The sequence below is a fragment of the Alligator mississippiensis genome, chromosome 3 (genome assembly GCF_030867095.1).
Source record: "Alligator mississippiensis isolate rAllMis1 chromosome 3, rAllMis1, whole genome shotgun sequence".
In the NCBI taxonomy this organism is placed as follows: Eukaryota; Metazoa; Chordata; order Crocodylia; family Alligatoridae; genus Alligator; species Alligator mississippiensis.
The window spans coordinates 172,872,492-172,886,356 of record NC_081826.1 but is presented as its reverse complement, the minus strand read 5'-3'; positions in this window follow the sequence as shown (position 1 = coordinate 172,886,356).

Genomic DNA, 13,865 nt, shown 5'->3' with positions numbered 1-13,865 from the left:
TAAGAAGCCACCCTGGCAAGTAGCTCAGGGCTACTAGCTCTCAGGAGCTTCTGGGGCACAGCCAATTGATACCTGGGGACACTACCCTTGTGCCAGCTGGACTGCTGAAGCAGCCCTGAGAGTTCCCTGCACCCTCTACCTACTGCACCAGTCCGGCAGTGGGGGCTGCTGCCTGGCTGTGACCTGCTGCGCACTTGGCAGACTCAGATGGGGACTGCAGAGCCAGTAGATGCATCTTCCCCTCTCGGCCAGCTGCCAGTGGACTGCGGTTGCAGGGGTGCCCTTTGTGTGGCACTACCGCCATTTGTGTCCCCTGTCCGGCCATCTGGGAAGCTATAACCCAGATGTGCCAGGTGTGGTGGCCTGCTTGAACTGTCAAAGCATGTTCTCCTGGCCCCATTTGGCCAGGAGGTCAGCCACAGCCAGATGGGTCCAAGGTGCCAGCTCTGAGCAGGCAGGGTCCTGCCACTGGCCTCCCTAGCAGGAATTCTGGTGTTTCCTATCAGAAAACTGAAAAATCCCTGATAAAAAAGATCCCAAAGTCACTCTGTAAAATAGACCCAAATCCATGTTCCTCCACAAGTAAAACAAAAGACCACTATAAAGAGAGAGAGACAGACACAGAGACAGCGATCAGTTGGACAATGTTCTATTGATATATCTACAGTGTTAAAGCAAGTCTCTTGTCATAATAATAAAGTGAACTCTAAATACAGGTTTCATGAATACATATTTTGCTGCCTTCCCACAGGGCGATGGCCCCCACACAAAAGGTTGGTCCCCCACACAAGGGCTACACCCCTCCAACAGGGGGTTCGGCCCCCGCAGGGGCTACCACCCTCCCTGCAAGGCCCACATGCCCCAACCCAGCCTCCTGACTGCTGCCCCACCTGGCCCCATCCCCCACCAGCTGCTGCAGCCCCACCAATGGCTGCCTCACCCAGCCCATCCCCCCACCCCCCAGACTCCCCAATGGCTTCCCCACCTAGCCTCACCCCCCCAACTTGCACTCCCAGGCCCCCAAGGCTACCCCCACAACCCCAGGCACCATCACTTAAAAAAAAAACCCAGAAAAAGAACAGGAAAAAAAAAAGGAATAAAAGCCTCTGCTTACTTAGAAGGGAGGGGGGGCTCCGGGGCCTCCTGGCAGAGCCCCACTGAGCAGCACAGGACACTGAGCAGCACAGGAGGGCTCAGGCTGGGGCCACTGGGGCTGTCAGCCTGCCCCGCACTGTGCAGGCAGGGCCCCAGGCAGCCAGATAGCAGTTGAACTGCCAGTAAGTGCCGGGGGGGGTGTTTGTTTTTTTGGGGTTTTTTAAGTATGGGGTGGGGGGCAGGGATGGGGGGTTTGGGGGGGGTGGAGCCGGAAAGGGCAGGGGTCGGAGGGCTTGGGGGGCTGGCAGGGGAGGGGCTGGCTGTGGCAGGGGGGGCTGGCAGGGGAGGGACCAGTCCTGACAGTGGTCGGGGGCCTTGAAGGGGCTGGGGGAGTGGGCAGGGCCATCGGAGGCCCCCCCCCCACAGTCCCTTCCCCCTTCCTCCAGCCCTGCCCGCCCCTTACTCACCGGCACCAGAGCCCTGGTGCTGAAACACGTAGCCGGTTTCAGCACCAGGGTGAGGGGAAACCATAGAGACACTCTGGCAGCCAGAGTGTCTCTATGGAGGACCCAACCTCCACTTGCCTCAGGGCACGGCTGGGGACTGTGCCATGCCCCGCTTTTTAAAGCTTCACTTTTTTTAGACCTCTCCCCTCACTGCAAACTTGCAATGTGGGGAACATTTTTTTGTTCCCGCACATGCCTGTCACCCCGCCTCAAAGGGGTTTGAGGCAGGGCAAGAGGCTTGTGCGCACTTGTGTGGACACGCCCCCCCCCCTTGTGCCTCAAAGACAGTGTCTTTAAGTAGTGACCACTCATGGGGGACTCCCCTCTCTGTTAGATCCTGGTTTCTCAGGGCCTTGGTAACCAGCCTCCTGAGATTATTAAAGTTGGCTTTCCTAAAATCAAGGATTTCTGCATAGCTGACTGATTTGCCAGCTTTGTGAGGGATAGAGAAAGTGATCAACTCATGATCACCGTCGCCCAGCTTCCCTTCAATTCTCAAGTCACTCACTAGATCATCCACTATGGCCAGTACTAGATCCAGGAGTGCCTTACCTCTTGTTTGCCCATAGACTTCTTGAGACAAATAGAGTTTGTCAATGCAGGTGAGAAAGCTACGTAACCAATCAGATTTGGCATAGTGCTGCTTCCATGAAATGTCAGGGTAGTTGAAGTCACCCATGACAACCATGCACTCAGCTGCCAGGTCACCTGTGAATGCATAGTCAAAATCTTCCCCTTTATTAGGAGGTCTGTAGTAGACTCCTACCAATATATCCTCTTCACCATGTTCCCCCCATAATCTGACCCAAATGGATCTCCAGTCATTTTTCTTGGGTGCCAAACTCCACTTGTAGGGAAGTGTACTTTTTCTTCACATAGAGAACTACACCACTGCCCTTTCTAGCAACACGATCCCTCCTGTACAAGGAATAGCCATCTATACCTGTGGTCCAGTCATAGGTGGAGTCCCACGAGGCCTCTGTTATTCCTAGGAGATTATATTGATTTTTATTTAGTTCACCCTTGTGTGTGTATCTGAAATTTCTACTGAATTTATGGGTTTGACATGGCTTTGAAGCTTGTTCATCAGGACAGATTTGAACATTTCAACCATAAGTTTACCTAAAGCTCAAACTCAGACTGAAATTATGGAAGATAGAAGCCCTTCAAAATAAACCAAATTAAACACTGACACTGAAGTAAAGAGGTACTTTTATGCTTTGGGATGTGTGTATACAACATTGTCTGCTCTTTAGTCCTGATTTTACCCTCACTGGGTATATCTACTTAGATTCATAGATTGGAAGGCTGGAAGGGACCTCAGATGATCATTGGGTCCAGCCCCCTGCACCACGCAGGAAAGATAATTGGGGTCAGGTGACCCCGGCAAGGTGACTGTTCAGTCTCCTCTTGAAGATTTCCAGGATAGGCAATTGCACCACCTCTGGAGGGAGCTTATTCCACAGTCTGAACACTAACTGTGAAGAAGTTGTTCCTAATATTGAACCTGAAACAGTCTTCCAGGAGTTTGGGGCCATTACTCCCGATTTTCCCCAAGGGTGCCCTGGTGAACAATTGTTCACCGAGGCCTTGATGTATTTCTCTGATGTAGTGATAAGATGCTACCAAGTCCCCTTTCAGCCTTCTCTTTTTCAAGCTGAAGAGCCCCAGATCCCTCAGCCTTCCCTTATATAGCTTTCCATGCAACTCTCTGGTCATATGGGTGGTCCTGCTCTGGACTCTCTCAAGATTTACCATGTCCTTGTTAAAGTGCGGTGCCCAGAACTGGACAAAGTACTCTAGCTGCAGTCTCACCAATGCTGACAAGAGTGGAAGAATCACTTCCTTGGTTTTGCTGGAGATGCATCAATTGATGCATGCCAGAGTATTATTTGTCCTGCTGGCTACAGAGTTTCACTGCCGGTTCAGATTCATACTGTGGTCTATTATTACCCCCAAATCCCCTTTTGATTGTGATGCTGGTCAGTTTGGAGCTGCCAAGCCTATAGCTGTGTAGGGGGTTGTTCATCCCCGGGTGGAGCACTGTTGAACTTCTTCTGGTTCCAATCCACCCAGCTTGCTAGCCTGTCTAGATCCACCAGGATCTGTAGCCTATCTTCAAGTGTGACCATGCTTCCCCATAATTTGGTGTCATCCACGAGCTTGGCCAGTGAGCTCTTCACCATTACATTGATAAAGATGTTGAAAAGAACTGGACCAAGTGTAGCAAAACCCACAGTTTTTCTTTTTTTTTTTAATTTTAAAATGCATTCCCTCCCCTTCCCCAACCATTTCTGACTTTCTCTCTCTCTCTATTCCCTATAGATAAGTATAAGTGAGCTCAAACTTTGGATAAGCTTTAAACATTTTTATTTTGCTAGCAAGTTTTTTGTTTCAGATATCCATTGTTTTATATCGTATAATTATTAGGTTTGTATTCATTTGTACTGTTGTATATTGTATTATTATCATTTTCATATTGATTTTTATTATTTCATATGGATATTGGATGGTTTAGGTCTGTGTTTTTAAGTGAACCAAAGTCATGTCAAGTTTCCATTTTATATGTCAAGCCTCCATCTTGTGTCCTCTGCCTGGGCATCCCATGTTGCAATAATATGATTCACGTACCCCTCCCATGTAAATTGGTTCCCCGATGAATGAGAATGATTGAGAATGACTGAAATACAATGGTAGCAGGCCTCTACTGAATGGCCTGTATTGACTGGGCCATCACCTCGCATTGATTCACGCAGGAACTGTGGACCTCACCCAGGAACAGAGACAAGACCAGCATTTGAAAAACAAAAGACCCTGCAGAACCAGTAACTCTATCATTGTACCCCACCATTACAGACACCCAAAACTGCACATCCCTGCATGGAGCACACATGCTCAATACATCAGGGGCTGACCCTTGCCTGAGCATGCCTCCTGTCACTAGGGTCACACACGGTCTGCCCCTATAAAAAGGGGCAGTGAGGACAGACCCAGTGGGAACGCCATTTCCATCCGGACCAGACCAGCTTCACGTCACCTATCCGCCCCAGAGGCCCTGCCGGCAACCCCCTCTGGACAACACCGAGCTGAAGGAGACCCCGACTGACCATCGAGGATCAACATCCAGCCTGGGATAGGTAGATATTACCTGCACACCTCTTCCTACAATTTGGACTCTCTTTCTCTCCTCCTGGACTTCAGTGGACTTCAGCCCCTGCACCAAGCCTCTCTAACACCTGCTGCCATTGTGTGTTTGTGGGGGGGCGGTGTATGTGGGTGCAAGGGAACCAATTTGGCATTGTGTCACCATCTCCCCCATTCAATAAAACCACTGTCATTTGCAACCCCGAGTTGGGTCATGTTTTACTGAATCCCAGTCCCTTCCTTATCTTAAATTCAAGCCTCATTTTCTCTCTCTCTCTCGATTCCAGCCCCCACCCCTCTCCACTAGTTTCCCGATCTCCTCTCAATTCCTACTGCTTTTTCCCTGTGACTGTCTGCTGCCTCTCAGTCTCTTCTGCCGCTTTCCTGTAATTTTCTGCTGTCCCCTTGCTTCCCACACTCTTACTGCCTTTTCCCTGTGACTTTCTGCTGCATTTCTCTGCTTTCCTGCTGCCTTTCAGTCTCTCCTGCTGCTCTTTCTGTGATTTTCTGCTGTCCATCTCTCTGTTTTCAGTCTCCTCCCTGCCCCCTGCAGCTTCCCAGACTTCTCTAGGTGCCCCGGAGCCATCCTCTGGCTCCCCCACACCCAGATCCCCTCTTTAACACCCACACTTTCCCTTAGTCCAATTTTTCCCTCTCCCCATCTACCTTTTCAGCTTCCCTGTAGCTTTGGCTCCAGACCCAGTCTCTGTGCCGGCATGCTTCCCTGTTCTGCAGCCTTTGGGCATTGTCTTTTAATCAATTAAGATCAATTAACCTAAAGTACCCCCAAGCCTCAGTTCTTCAGCCCAGGCCCCTGCAGTCTACTGGTTCTAATTCCAGTTCTGGTAACTTTAAATCCTTACACTTTTACTTTCTTACCTAAAACTTTCCCCAGGTACCCCAAGTACACCAAGCATATACATACATACACATCACAACACCCAACTTAGGAACTCACCTGTGTGTATGTGTAGGTGGGTGGTATGTGTATGAATTAGTGAATACACATATATAGATATGTGTGTGGGGGGGCGGGAGGTATATGAATTAGTAAACCACGTATGTGTATTGGATGTGCAGGTGTTGGTAACTGGTAACTGATTCTGTCTAAATTTGATGTGTGTGTAGCGTGTATGAGCTTAAATTGGTGATAGGTGTGCATGAATCTAGACTAATTATTTTGAACATGTGTATATCTGAGCTGCTAGTGTGAGTGTGCATGCCTAGAAGGGGTGTATGCACCTAGTGAGTGTATGTGTGCTTTAATTGATTTTTGTGTGTGCATGTGCAATTGTACACCACACCCTCCTGTCTAACAGCACAATATTGAAATCCTGAGCTTTGGCCTGACCCCTCAGGGTAACACAAGCACTGACCCCTGTGGGACACTGCTGGACACTTCTCATCAGGACAACACAGATCCATTCATTAGGACTCTCTGGGTCCTACCCCACAGCCATCTTCATAGCCGCCTAACTGTCTCACAGTTAAGTCCATAATCCTCCAATTTTGTCATGAGAACATTGTGGGATACAAGATCAAAGGCTTCTTGGAAGGTAAGGTACACAATGTCAACCTCTTCTCTCTTATCCAGGTGGCAAATTCCTTCTGCAAGCCTATCACATATAGACTCCTTAATGAATTCTTCCAGGATTTTCCCTGGGATAGAAGTTAGGCTAATTGGCATGTAGTTACCTGGGTCGTCCCTCTTCCCCTTGAAAATGGTCACATTAGCCCTCTTCTAGTCCTCAGGGACCTCTCTGGAGTGCCATGAGTTGTGGCAGAGTTTTGCCAGGGGTTCTGTGATGATTTTGGTCAGCTCCCTCAGCAATCTCGGATGGTGTTCATCTGATCCTGCTGACTTATATGTTTAATTTCTTTAATTGATCACACACCAGTTATACAGCAATAGTAGGAAGGCAGTCATTCCTGCCCTGTTCATTTTGTACCCTATCTGACATGATTTTACCCTTGGCTTGGTGAAATACCAAGGCAAAGTAGTCATTCAGGAGTTTAGTTTTCTCCTGAGTGCTGGTAACCAGCTGTCCTGAGTTGCCGAGCAATGGCCCAACACTCCCATTTGTTTTCTTTCTGTTGCCTACATACCTAAAGGAGGACTTCTTGTTATCCTTGATTCCCATTGCTAATTTAAGTTCAGTCATCACCTTAGCCTTTCTAATTTGTTCCCTACAAGTGCACACCAGTGTCATATAGGCCTCTTTGGGGCCATCCAAAGCTTCCATTGTTTGACACCTCCTCCTTCTTTCTTAGGAGGAAAGTGATTTCCCTGTTTAGCCAAGAGGGCTTCCCAGCCCTTTAGGTACCTTTCCTCCACATGGGAATGGACTTCATTTGTGCTTCAAGGATTGTGGCCTTAAGGAACAACCACTCTTCATGAACTCCTTTCACCTTTTGTCCCTGGTCCTGCAGCACTACCCCTACTAGTGACCTGAGCTTGTTGAAATTTGCATTTTTGAAGCCCAAAAATTCAGTCCTGCTATCTGATTTGTCTACCTTGTGATGAACAGTGAACGTAATGGTTTCATGGTCGCTGTCACCCAGGCTACCCTCTATATTTAAGTCAGTCACCAAGAGAAGATTTACTGTAGAGTTGATTAATTAGCTCCACAGTAAAGCAACACCATGTACATATGCGCTCCTATTAGATCACAATAACTAATTAACTCTGATGTAGGATAATACTGCCTGACACAAGTACTATCCTATGGTGGAGTTATTCATTCTTCCCCAAGACATGTGAAGGTGGTGACTGGGACTGGCTGGGGCATGAGGGTGCTACAGTGTGGGGGCTGCCTGCCAGCTAGCCTTGGACTGTAGCATCCTCATGCCCCATCCATCCCCTCCACAGCACATTGAGCCAAGGGGAGCAGCTCTGGGCTGGCAGGCTGACCCCCAGGTCCCTTGCCAGCAGGGCTGTGCCACCTCAGCTCAACATGCTACAGTCCTGGGCACATGTGTAAACACAGCACGTGGGAGCAATAAACTCCAGCATTAACTGAGCCTGAGTTTATTGTGTCACAGTAATATCACGTGTAAGCACACCCACTCATACCAATGACACTATTAGGAGAAGGATTAAAACCTTTAGTTACGTTAAGCTAAAAAAGATACTCTCTGTACAGCTATTCTATTGCTGTACATTTAGGTTCAGATCTTAAAAACCACTTACTCTGGCCTAATACTACTTCATTTTAAATTAATAATAATATTTCGAGATGGAGAACAATGGTCCAGTGCTTAAGGCACTAACAGCTGACTTAAAAGAAGTGGGTTCAAGTCTTCACTCCAGTATAGGTTTCTGGTACAACCCCTGGCAATTAACTTTATGCCCCTCTTCAAAAAGCATAGAATTATTTAATTCACATTGAATAATCATTAGAATGACTAGGGGTGGGTACCAAGTTCCAGGGGTCACCATAATGGCAGCCCCTGGGGAACCTGTGCCACTATTGCCCGTGCTGTGTTTGGGAAGCATGCACTATGGAAGCTGCATCATAGTACCCTACCCCACCCTATGCCCAAAACTTCTATTTATACCTCTGTTGAACAGGATGAGAATTAAGTGGTTGGACTGAAAATCACAATTAGTCACCTATCTTAATCTTTGTCTCCTAAATAACGTTTAAAAGTCTCTATCCGTAGAGGTGAGATTACAGGTGAATTAGGAAGTGCTAATTCTAAGGAAAGATAGTTTGCATTAAGGGTAACTAGTGCAAGTGATCAGTCACATGTTCAGAGTCAATACCCTCTGTAATATGCATTGCTCAGACCTGCAGCTAGAGCAGGGGTGGGAAAAATACAGCCCACAAGCCAGATGCAGCCCACCAGGCACTTTACTCCAGCCCACAGCATCCCCCAACAAACTCTACCCCACCCAGCCCTTCTGCCCACGAGGGTGGGAGTGAGGTGCCCATGCATACAACCCCCCAAAATACCCTATTGGGCCTCACTCCAACCCTTTTTTGTGAAAGGACTCTGCCCAGCTAGTAGCTTCTGGGGGGGGGGGGGGGGGGGGGCTTCTGCTGCAGCCTGTGTTAGGATTTTGGAGAGCACTGAGTGTGCAGCTCAATGAAGGCTTTTTTCCTGCATCTCAGCAAAAGCTGCTGGTCACAAGGCTGGATAATATATTTAAAGTAACTAAGTTCGCTAATATTTAAGTAAGCAGATTCTTAACAAAGGGATAGGGTGTAAAGTGCATGATGTGTTGTGTAAAAATAGAGTACAGACCACCAGCTATCATTAGGGGACAAAGCAGAAGTATGGCCTTGGAGATGGTGCTGAAGTCAGCAAGAAACCTAGAAAGAACCAACAAGAAACCACAACTGACTGGGAGAAGATGTGGGGGTCAAAGTCTTATGCATGCGCTCTTAGCAGAGAGGCATGTAAATGAATGAAATGCATAGGCAATACCATGCTAAGGAAGCAAACAGTAAACAGAGGTGGAGCTTGAGATGGGAAGATAAATGGGTGGAACCAAAGGAGGGGCATAGGTGGGGTGAATGTTAATTAGCATGAATCAAGGTGTATAAAATGTGAAAAGAACTAATGTTCAGTGCTGCTCCCCTGGTTTCATGGGCTGTGTGTCTGTGAGGGAGCTCGCCCAAAGCCGTCTCCATTCTGAATAAAGCTGTTGTGAGCAACGTGTGCTGGTGTTTGCTCCCTGCTTGCTCTGGCTAATGAGCAACAGGATCCATGAGCAATTGGACTCCATGGTCTCCATAGTCATTGGGTGCCACATGGGGTCTAACAGCCGGAACCTGTTTGTTTAGGGCAGCAAGTAGGGAAGCAGCAAGGCTGGCGGGGGGTAGGGGGGTGGAGCTGCAGCTGGGCAGAAGCAGAAGTGCAGCACAGAGCCTGTGCCCAGAGGGGCAGCAGGAGCGTATATCTCAACTGGGCCGGGTGTGGGTGTGAAAGTGGGGGCATGTAGGGAACTCCCACACACTCCCCCCCCATGGTGTGAAGCCCCAGCTGTCAGCAGCAGCAGCAGGTGGGGAGATCAGGGTGCTTGTGCCCAGCACAGGTGTCTGGTGGAGCACAGCTCTGTCCAGTGCTACATTCCCCTTCTCCCTCCCTCCCCGCACCCTGTCCCTTACCCCCTGATGCCTCAATTTCCATTTTCACTGACTGGATTTCTTGCCTGCATTGCATGCCAGCCTCTGACTACTTTATTATTCCTTCCATCCAGGAACAGCACACGTGCATGTGCATGCACATACACACACACACACACACACACACACACACACACACACACACACACACACACACACACACACACACACAAACGCAGGTGCTTCCTCAGCCTGACAATGGGTTTTTTAACTCAAAAGCTTGCTAAGATATCTTTCTCTAACTATTCAGTTGGTCTACTAAACAATACCAGATTAGATTGACTCAAAGAACCTTGTCTGCCAGTGCCATGTCCTTAGACCAACACCCTTAGCCAGGACCGGAAGGAGGTAGGACCCTGGGCACATCTAAGCCCCAGGGCTGGGGCTGGCAGGGAGAGTTCTCTGGCAGCTGCTGGAGAAGTTCCTGCAGAAGGGGAAAGAAAGGCTCTGTCACAGTTTGGCTGCCTGAGATTCTTCTGGGGCTACTGTGCTGCTCACTAAGTTATTCTTACCTGTTGTTATTTAAAGGGGTGGACTGAACTGAGGCTGTAGGGGAAGAGGAAACCTCATTGGAGCACAGTACTGTGCATGTAGAGGCCCCAGCACCAATGAGGTCATGCCTTAACACACATACAAAGTCACACGTCACAAGTTTTGCTTGTCAGCAGCTCAACAAGCAGAACTCGAGATGCAGTTTCCCAGAAACCCCTGCACCTATCTCCTTGAAACCTTGCAGGCTTCACAGCCTCAGCCTGGGCTACCATGCCTGCTGTTTTCACCACTCCCCTGTGTCTTCACACACACAAGTGATGTTTTCCTTTCAAGACATTGAGGTGTAGTTTCCCAGAAATCCCTGCACCTATCACCTTGAAACTTGACAGACTTAATGCCCTCAGAAGGGGCTACCATCCCTGCTGTTTTAATTTGAATCAGGCACGAAATGACAAAGTTCTAGGCAGCTTTGTGATTCCCCATTATAGCATATGGGCAAAACATTGAAACAGCATTGGAACAGTGTCAAAACAGCAAAACAGTTTCCACAAAACAAAACAGAACAGTGCTTTCAAAATGAAATGAAGATTGAAATGAAACACTGTTGCATCAAGATGGTGAAATGGAAGTTGAAATGAAATGGTGCTGTTTTGTAGAGCCCTACTATAAATAACATATCACCTATAGTAAACAAAGCAGAGCAGGATCATGTACCTGTAAACTGTCTATAGCTGAAGGTTTGCATCTAGGATAATTTCATTTGAGAAAGTGATTAAAGCTTTGGGATAAATATGGTTTTGGTTTATTTTTTGCATGTATCTTTGCATATATGTATATCAAGAGACTGAAACTATGTATCCAAAAGAATTCAAAGTTTGTCTAAGGATGTTCCTATTCATTATAATTAGGATTTACTAAAGTTAGGTAGACAAGGTTCTTTGAGTGAATCTGATATCTTTTATTAGACCAACTAAATAGTTGGAGAACAATTTTTAAGCAAGCTTTTGGGTTCAAAAACCCTTCATCAGGCTAAGGAAGTTTCAGCAGTTGGTGTGTGCTTTTCCTGGATGGAAACATCAACTGCTGAAACTTCCTTAGCTTGATGCAGGGTTTTTGAAGTTGTAGTTGAAGTTTCATTTTACAGCTTCATAGAAATCAAGCAGACAGGAGCTAATGGCAGGCTCTGCTATGAATACAATGCCTAAGTGTTGGTATAAGAAATCACATCACTATTATGTCCCAGTGTGCCCGTCTCTGTTCCAGGAGGTGCTCCCGGGCAACTCTTGCGCGGGCGGCTGACCGGGCCTGCCCTGCTCTCGCTGGGGAGTCCCTGGAACTCGCCGGCCACGGTCGTGGCTGGGCCTGCTGCCAGGGTGTCCCCCTCGCTGCGGCCTCCAGCGCCGAAGCTCCCCTGGGCGGGCTCACACGGGGCTCCGACCTCCCCTACACCCCGGCCAACGCCACCTTGGGTCGTGGACCTTCCGTCCCTTGTCCCCGAGCGAAGACTGAGCGTCGAGGGCCCTCTCCGCCCTTTGCAGCTCTCTTCCCCGACACCCCGCCGGGACCTCTGCCTGGTCTTCCCTGGTTCCCTCTGGCTCTATCCCAGTTCCCTCACCGGAGCTCCTGCCGGCTCCAACCCGGTTCCTTCACTGGAGCTCCCGCCGGCTCCAACCCGGTTCCTTCACCGGAGTCTCCCACCAGCTCCAATCCGGTTCCTTCACCGGAGTCTCCCGCCAGCTCCAATCCGGTTCCTTCACCAGAGTCTCCCGCCGGCTCCCTGGAGCCTCTGCCAGCTCGTCCCCCGTTACCTCACCGGTGAATCCAGCTGCCCTCTCTCTAGGCTCCTCCTCGGGGCTTCTGCCGGCTCCCGCGTCAGTTTCGCCGCTCCTCTCCGGCGGCGCGGCTCTCCCCGCCTCTGTTGCTCCCGGCGCGGCTGCAGCCTGTTCAGCCCATGGTCAAAGCCCCTTGCGGGGGCCCGGTTCCACTCCCGGGCTTCCTCCCGGGCTCCGTGTCCTCCCACCGCGTGCCCCTTCTCTCCTCAGGGCCGCCTTTTATTTCCACGGAGCGGTGCCTCTCGCTGACGTCGCTCCGCCTCAGCTGTATGAAAGCGCGGCTAACGAGCCGTGTGGGTGGTTCCCCGGCCTGCACGCCGCCGCTGCTCCCCTCTCCTGCGGAGCATACGTAAGTGTTCCCCCCGGCCCTGGGCCGGGGGCTCCCTCTAGTCCCGTTGTCCCTGGGACATAACCCCCCCCTTAAGATGCCTTGGGGCGCTGCTTTGTTTCCCCTGCAGGTCGTACCTGTAGGGTCGGTCCACCCTTTCCCTGTATCCTCTCGGTCCCCGGCCTGGTCTTCATTTCCACACCAAGATAAGAAGTCCGCCATGGTGTTGGTTTTCCCGGGTCGGTATGTGACGCGGAACTTATACGGTTGGAGCGCTAACGCCCACCGGGTGATCTGCGCATTATCGGACTTGGTCGTACTTAGCCACTTCAGTGGAGCGTGGTCCGTCACTAGCGTGAATTCTCGGCCCATCAGGTAGTACCTGAAGTAATCCCCCGCCCACCGAATTGCCAGGCACTCGTGCTCAATAGTGGCGTACCTTTTTTCTGCCGGCAGTAGCTTGTGGCTCGCATATATCACAGGTCTTTCGCCCCCTCCCTCTTCTTGGGTGAGGACTGCACCCACCGCCGTCTCCGAGGCGTCTGTCTGCAAGATAAAGGGTTTTTGAAAGTCAGGGGTATGGATTATGACGTCTTCGCATAATGCCCTCTTCAACTTTTCAAAACTTTGTCTCATCTCCTCCGACCACCTGACTACTCCCGTTTTCCGCCCTTTGAGGGCCCCCAACAGGGGTGCTGCTAACTCTGCGAAATGGGGTATGAACCGCCTATAATAATTGGTTAGTCCCAGGAAGGACCATAACTGGCGACAATCTTGTGGGGCCGTGAAGTTTTGGATAATTTCTACTTTGTTGGCCAACGGTTTAATTGTGCCCCTGCCAACCAAGAACCCTAAGTATTTTGTTTCTTTCTGAGCAAAAGCGCACTTCCGAGGATTCGCGGTTAGGCCGACGCGTCTCAACTCTGTGAGGACGGTCCGAAGGGCTCCCATGTGTTGTTCCCATGTCCGGGTGTATATGATGATGTCGTCTATATACACGGCCGCATATTCGGTGTGGGGCGCCAGGATTTGATCCATCAACCGCTGGAACGTTGCGGCGGCGCCGTGCAATCCAAAAGGCATCCTAACAAATTCGTACAGCCCCCACGGGGTGCCGAACGCCGTTTTCTGCCAGTCTCTCTTGGCTACCGGAATCTGCCAATATCCCTTGGCCATGTCAAGGGTCGATATATACTGTGCGTCTCCTATCTTTTCCACCAGCTCTGCCACATGGGGCATGGGGAATGCATCAAAGACCGCCATGGCGTTCAAGTGCCAGTAGTCCACGCACAGTCTTAATGATCCGTCCGGCTTACGCACAGGTACCAAGGGGCTT